Genomic DNA, 7,055 nt, shown 5'->3' on the forward strand with positions numbered 1-7,055 from the left:
TAGCACCTCCACAAATAGCTAGGTGTGGTAGCATATTAGTAACTGTAGCACTGCAGTGGCAGAGACAAGAAGAGATGCCATAATAGAGGGAGCCATTATGGCTTTGAAGAGAAAACTGATTCTAGAGAAATGTTCAGAGACCTACAAGGATGACGACACCTAACAAACTAAGCAGCAGTGGAAAGGCTACCTTCAATGCCTTCCCTGTTAATGAGATTTATAACTAACTTATATGCCATCCTAGAGCCTTCATCCAGTAGCTGTTAGAAATAGAAGCAGACACCCACAGCTAAACCCTGAGCCAAACTCCTGGAATCCAATTGCAGAGAGGGAGAAATGATGACAAGAAAAGACATCAAGACCAGGTTACAGAAACCCACAGAGACAGCTGACCTGAACAAGGAGGAGCTCATGATCCCAGACAGATAGCTAGGAAACCAGCATTGTGACGACCCAGACTCCAGAACATGGGTCTCAATTAGAAGGCCTTGGCAGTATAAGGGGCCTCTGACAGTGGAACCAGGATGTATTCGTGGTGCACAAAAGGACTATGGGGGCACATTCCCCATGGAGGGATACTCCCTTAACCTAGAGACAGGAGGGAAGGCCTAGACCCCACTCCAAATGACTTGACAGATTTTGATGATTTCTCCTGGAAGGCCTCACCCTCCCTATGGAGTGGGTGAGAAGTGGGATGGGAGGGGGTGTCAGGAGCATGGGAGGATGGGAAAGAGAGGGAACTGGGATCAATATGTGAAATAAGAAATAATAATAATAATAATAATAATAATAATAAATAGAAAAATATGGATCCCTGAACCTCACTGGCTACCCAATGGGTGAGTTCCAGGTTCAGTGAGAGACCTTGACTCAATAAATAAAGTAGACATAGTGGCCTACCAGATGACCCAGTAGGTAAGGGTGTCTGCCCTAAATGTCACATGACCTGAATTTGATCATTTGGATTCATATTGTAGAAGGAAAGACAGACTTGGATGTTACCTTGTAATCTCCACACAAGTGTCATGGAATGGGAGCATGTGTGTGAGTATACACATTAATTAATTAATTATCACAATTTTATAAGTGGAAAAGCAGTTGAAGAAGTCACATGACAACCTCTGTCCTCCAAAGATGCACATGTGCCTACTCACTTGCACACACATGCATATATGTGCACACATGCACTGCACACTAGAAATAAAAACAACAAAATCCTTAAAAACCCCACAGAGACAAAAGTTTTAGAGCATGTATCTTTTGAGTGACATCAGTGATAAGCAGAGAAGAGCAGGAAGGAAAGGTGTGAAAGAGGGAAGTATAGGCTAAAGTAGGTCAAAGATGGTCACAAATTCTTACAACACCCTAAGAATGAGAGAGAGAAAGATGCTATCTCTTAGCTTTCTTAAGTAAGTAAAAGGAGAAATGGGTTATGAAGTTCTTTGACTAACAGAATATGGCAGATAAATGTTATGTCAGTTTTCTGCTGAATCCTAAAAACTCTGGCAAATTCTATTTCCGGCCTTTTTAAAAGCCTAACCTGATGGTGCCAAACTTTCTTGTGTAAAGTTCAGCCCTTGCTGCAGAGATAACATGAAGAGACTATCACATAAATAATTCATGTAGGGAGATATAACCCCTGGGATCTGTTTTCTGGATGTACCCATATGGCTTTAGGAATGTGAACAAGACCAGCAGAATTAATTCAGTTCTGTACACTGGCACAGTCAAATGAGCAGGAGAACATCTCCAGCTGATAGCAAATGCATCCACTGAAGTCTACAGCTGGGTTCCCTCTAACTTGAGACTTTCAAAGTGGTGACATGTAATACAATGATTGCTGTTTGGATGGACTTAAAGAAGTTCTTTAGACAGTAATGGATACTCTAAACATATCCTTAAACCAGCAAAGTGAGACAACTGTCATTAAGAGAATGAAGTTTGACTCAATCAGAATATTCTGGAAAATTGTGTTAAACACACCATATAATTATCCTTTGTGAAGGATAGGTGCCCTAGAAGGATGTCCATTCTCCGGTCATGCTGATGAAGTGAATCTTAAGAGACAGAAAAACACCCAACAGCATCTTCCACACTCTTACGGAACATATTCTAGTTCCAATATGTTTATATGAAATTTTAATTGCATCCAGGTATGGTAGTGCACCCCTGTACTCTTAGCAACCAGGAGGTTAAGGTATGAGGATAGTGAGATCTAGGAAAGCCTGAATTACACAGTGAGTTCAATGTCAACGTGGGCCACATAGTGAGGCCCTCCTCAAAATGCACACCCCCCAAATCATTTACATTTTAACACATTGTTAAATTAAAAATATATGACATTTTTAATTTTTATTCATGTAATTTATAGTCTTGTTTACATAATTTTTTTCTGCTTAAATTAGGTTTTATAAAATGTAAGCCAAATGCAGTGTTATTGAAACTAGACGAATTATAAACTTTGCAGTTAAATTTTTTTACCTCATTCTTACTACTTTGAATTTGGGAAGAATTAAAAACTGATGGTTATATTCATGAGTATTCATGAGTAGTTATCAATTGAAAGTGGTTTAGCTTTTTATTGTTCCTTTCTGTGCTGCTTCACTGTGTCTGTGCAGACTTGTGGAGGAGTGCAGACAACAGAGGGTTTCCCGAAGTTAAATTTCTGCTCAGACACATTCTTGTCCTGAGAGGTCTGGAAGCTCTGTCATTACCTCTTCAGCAGTTCAAAGTCTTCCATCACATTACAAAGAAGGAAAATAACATGTTACTTATGGGTTTGTAATGAGTATGATTACTATTGAATTGTTAGATGTAAAGCACTTGCAATAGCATCTGAGATATCTGTAGGTCCTGAATAATGGATAAAACATTACTATTTTATATGTTATAACATAAAAAGTACAGGCAACTCAAAGGTCTAAATTTGCCAAATGACTATGAAGAGGTCTCGATACATTAAAATTCCTGGCTGAGTATTCATACCAACATAAAGCTGTTTATGGAATCATAACTCCCTCATTGCAGCACATTCTCTGAACTTTATTATTCAACAATTGGAACAGAGCTGTCATAAGCAAGAAGCATTGAACTGAGCACAAAAAGCATAGATTCAGAATCATAGATGATAAAAGACTTCTACATCAGCATTTACTTTTCATGTCAATGCCATCTTCAGACTCAATCTAGGTCCAAGAAACATCCACCCAAATTTCAATAAGTAATCTCCCTCACTTATTGATAGCTCAAGATCTTTGTTGTATGACCCCATTCCCAGATTAAAAGCTGGCAAAAAATACAAGCACACAAGCAGTTTTGCAGTTTAATGAGTTTAAGAAAGATCTTTTTACAGCTCAGGTTCTCCAATACAATTTCAAATTGCAACTCAAGCTTGAACAGAAAAAAAAAAAAAAAAGAAAAAAAAAAAAAACAAGAAAACTTTGAGGAGCTTAGAGAAGTAAAATGTATGAAAATCACACCCTGACTTTTACTGTGAGATTTCTTGCATGTGATAATTAATCATAGTTTTCTCTGGGTTCCTGTTGGAACTTCTATTTACTCTCTTCCATGGCTCTAACTTTCAAAATTGTTTGCACTAAAAGGAGACAAAGTATAACATAAATGAAAAAACAATAGTGTTAATTAGGTCATTTAGTTTCACAACACAAAAAATATGGTCAGTTTCTAGTTCATTTTTATCTTCACTTTTCACTTGTGTTCCAAAAAGTCTTTAAAATTGATTAAAATATTTCTAGCTACTTTGCTGTTCATTAGAGCCACTACTAATGTTCAAGATATCAACCTTTGAATTTATCTTTCATGCTAAATACACGCATTGACTCCCAAATATTTCAGATACCTTTACTTGCTTTTCACTTGAAATTGTTGAAGTTTCATGCTTCCATGAGGGGTCATTCTACTACCATTTTGTAATATAAGCTTTATTTTTTTTCCTGTTATGACTGAAGTATTAAAAATGTTGATAATTTTATATTTTAATGGAAGTTTTACTGAAACCAAGTTCTGTTACTTTTAGTAAGTTTTAAACCTTATAATTTATGACTGATTTATTTGGGGACCATAAGGGAAATGTGTAATATCTTCTTTGATGTATACTCCTATTAGAAATAGGAAAACTTGTTTGCTGTCTACCATGACTAAATATTCCTCAGGGGTGAGATCTGGTCGATGATTCTGAAATATGGTGAATGGCAGCACAAACTAAATTCTGTAATAAGTTAGCAAAGCTTTATAAAAATGAATCCAATTTCAGATCAGGAAAAGGACAAATTGCTTTCCTCACAGACATTGGAATTTTGAATTAATGGTAGTTATGCTGACATGCATTGGGCTTATTCAAAACTGACCCCATCTACAGTCAGTCCAAAAGGGTGAAGAAGCACACAGAGTTACCCTTTATAAATTAAACTCTTGGCTTTGTTGACAGTTGTGTACCCACAAGGATCTAATGGCCAACTCCAAATCCATAATTATTCATGTATACTTGGTTAAGTTCAGTAGGTCACAATAAATAAATTAATAAATAAATAAAATAACAGGAAGAGAAAAGGATTCTTAATGAAGAGGAGGGTAAAAAGGAGGGAGAGGGAGATGAAAGAAGCTAGGTGTAAGAGTAGTCTGCATGCATATAATTCACATGAAAGACATTATCAAAGAATAGATTTAATTGATAATAAAAATGTAAACCCATCTCTTGTGACCACCCCCCTTACCTTCCAGTTCTCTCTGATGACTATTCTTCCATCCTTTTTAAGAATGGTTTTCTTTAAATTTTACCCAAAACAAGTAAAGACAGAATTTGTTTTTGTTATAGTTCAGCTCTTCAATATCCTCCAATACCCTAGTGTGGATCCTCATAAAGATGACTGTGCTCCATCTTGGCACAAGGGCAGAGAGTTCAAAGCTGTTCAGCAAGTCATAAGACCTAAAGGTCAAAGGTGTGGCCACAGGAGAATGTTTTGGTTGTCTTAGTCTAAGTAATAACAGACCTGAATCTGAGGTATGGCTACTCCTGACCCCGAGGCTAGGGAACCAAGAAGTTGGAGCTAAGGTGTGGTTATTAAACCCTTAGAAAAAGTGAGGAAGAAAAGTCTGTTTGCTCCATATACATAATAGTGTATTCCCCTTTTTTGGTTAAGGTATATAAGAGGAGTGGCATTTCAGTATTGACTGATCTGCCCTCCTGACCTTTATTCTGCCTCTCTGTCTTTCTTTATTGTCTATAGCTAACCTTTCCCTCATCCACACTCCCCTACTCAGGTATGGACTTGGGGCCATTTGACTGGTTCCGATTGCAGCCCCACCAAGACTGCTCCCAACAGTTTGGTTACAAGCTTTGGGCATTACTGGAAGGTGAGGGAATCTTCATGAGGTAAGGCTTTGTGGAAGAAAAATATATCATTGAGGGCATACCACTGAACAAAGTATGGGAACCCAACCTCCTCCTATAATTCTACACTTCCTGGTCACTTTGAGGTTAACAGACTGCCTCCCATGTGTTCCTATCATGGGATGCTGTGCTTCCACAGCTGGAAAGCAACAAGCCCATGTGAACATGAACTGAAATTTCTGAAACAATGAGATTAAGTAAATCATTCCACTTATTAAGTTAAATATATCTGGTATTTTGTCACATGAGGAACTGAATACCACATTTTTTTTTTCCTGTGCGTGGATTATTTCACTTACTATGATGGTTTAAGGCCTCCTTGATACAAATGATGAGAGAGAAGTTTGGTAAGAGTTTCCCAAATACAATTACAGGATTCAAGGAGCTGACTCAGTGGGTAAAAGCAAATGATGTACTCCAATCAGTTCAAATTTCCTGCACTCTAGTAAAAAGCCAGATATGGTTACCCATGCATTTGTAACACGAACACGGTCGGTGAAAGCAGGAGCATCTCTAGGTCTTGTTGGACACAAGACTAGCTCCAGTGTCAGTGAGAGACCTGTCTCAAAGGAACATGGCAAAGGTAGTAGGTCAAAACACCTGACATCTCCCTCTGTTCTTTGTGCACACACATGCATGTGCACCTACCTGTGTATAACATATGTATTACATACATTCATATCCTATAAATAGAAAGAATTGCTTTCTTTTCTAGTATCATATAGCATGGGACAGTAATAAGAATCTTCAACAGTCTATGATACTGTGCCAAACAACTGGAAATTCCAAAGATTCCCAAACACACAGAAATGACTGGTTTTGAGATGATGGAAATGCTATTTATAACATATTACCTAATGGTTCCTACACTATACGTGTGTGTGTGTGTGTGTGTGTGTGTGTGTGTATAGCATACTACATAAAAGTAAAATACTTATGTAGTGTAAAATGCCTATAAATATTCATAAAGTATGTTAATTAAAAACGTGCTTAAACTTGCTGGGCAGTGGTGATACACGTCTTTAATCCCAGCATTTGGGAGGCAGAGGCAGGTGGCTCTCTGTGAGTTCCAGACAGCCTGGTTTACAAGAGCTAGTTCCAGGACAGTCTCCAAAACCACAGAGAAACCCTGTCTCAAAAACAAATGTGCTTAAACTCAATAATAAGTTTGTTTCTTTCTTACCTTTTTTGTTTGTTTGTTTGTTTTCTTTTCTTTCCTTCTTCATGCCTTCATTTAACATGTAATTAAATAAATAAATAATTAAAAATTAATAGTCCTCTTCTTTCTCCAAACCAGAAGCCATGAAACGGTAGTTCCTCTCATATTCGTCAATAGTTACTAAAACTAATGTGAAAAGTCATACAGGATTGTTACCAGACAATTAAATAAATGTATGAAATCCTAAACAATCAATAACAACCTTTTTCTTAGTTGTAAATATGTTTTAGATAACTTCTACAAGATTAGAGAATTACTAGATATTCTAAGATATTTTCAACTAATTATTCATAATCTGAAAAAAATATAATCAGTCTTTGAATTCTTGAAATAAAGTCATTTCATGAAAAATCATGTTATATTACTCATGTAAGGACAAATACCAGCACATAAAATATTCAGCTTCCCAAATTTAACATGATTTGT

This window comes from Phodopus roborovskii, unplaced genomic scaffold, assembly GCF_943737965.1.
Source record: "Phodopus roborovskii unplaced genomic scaffold, PHOROB, whole genome shotgun sequence".
NCBI classification, from domain to species: domain Eukaryota; kingdom Metazoa; phylum Chordata; class Mammalia; order Rodentia; family Cricetidae; genus Phodopus; species Phodopus roborovskii.